Below are 1,004 nucleotides of genomic sequence, written 5' to 3'. Positions count from 1 at the left end.
TATAAATTGACTTTTAGTTTCTATGAATTCTGTGAGTCAATTCTTTTCATTAACTTTATGCAGAGTTAACCAGTCAAATCTTTGTACATATCAAATTTGAAGATACAGTTTTTATCACTGGGAGGATTTTTTTAAATGTTTATTTATTTTTGAGAGAGGGAGAGACAGAGCGCAATGGGGTAGGGGCAGAGAGAGAAAGGCAGACACAGAATCTGAAAGAGGCTCCCGGCTCTGAACTATCAGCACAGAGCCCGATGCGGGGCTCCAACTCACAAACCGTGAGTCATGACCTGAGTTGAAGTCAGATGCTTCACTGACTGAGCCACCTAGGTGCCCCCAGGATTGGTTTTTTAAGTGTACATGTGGCCATTATTTCTGCCAAATCAAGTGTTTTCAAGTCATATTACATAAATCTGTAAAATTTAAAGTTTTGTTCAGAAATCTGATTTGGCTTTTAAATTTCTGGTTGAAAGTAGATTTTACTACTTGCAGTTACAATCAGTTTTACTATACACTGACAATTTTTATAGTTATGCTCGTTACAAATGGGGATAAAATCATGATTATTTGTATCTTTCTTGGCTGATCCATAGATATAGATGTGCCCTCATATAGGACTACTTTGACATTCAACAAGATTCAATGGTTCTCTCCTGAAACTGTAGGACACAAACATTTTCTGAAAGCCTTTTAGGGTAGCTCTCCTCCCTGCATAAGCCCGTCTTGTAAAAGTCCCATAAATCAAAGATGAAGAACTGAAAGCACTTGATAAAGAGGAGATTTATAAACAAAGGCATTAGTACTAAAGGAGGGAAACTGTCTCTCCTCACTTTTTAAAATCTGAGTAGCATTAGTCCTATTTTAGGATGTTATTTAGTGAAAGAAAGCCTTCCATTACCATGTTATTTCCTACTATGTCACTTTATTTCTGACTTGGTCTTACCGTAGGCATGGAATCAGTGTGCCAAATACAGGGTGCAAGAGCCGACACACTGGGTAATGTT

The 1,004-nt window shown here is 37.5% G+C and overlaps 1 protein-coding gene across 1 annotated transcript in view; it reads left to right on the top strand.

The window, feature by feature from the left end:
- LOC115287095 (protein ELYS-like) overlaps positions 1 to 1,004 on the top strand; it is a 61,002-nt gene that overhangs the window by 24,375 nt on the left and 35,623 nt on the right. The window lies entirely within an intron of this gene.

The sequence above is a fragment of the Suricata suricatta genome, chromosome 3 (assembly GCF_006229205.1).
Source record: "Suricata suricatta isolate VVHF042 chromosome 3, meerkat_22Aug2017_6uvM2_HiC, whole genome shotgun sequence".
In the NCBI taxonomy this organism is placed as follows: domain Eukaryota; kingdom Metazoa; phylum Chordata; class Mammalia; order Carnivora; family Herpestidae; genus Suricata; species Suricata suricatta.
This window is presented reverse-complemented; position numbering and strand designations above follow the sequence as displayed.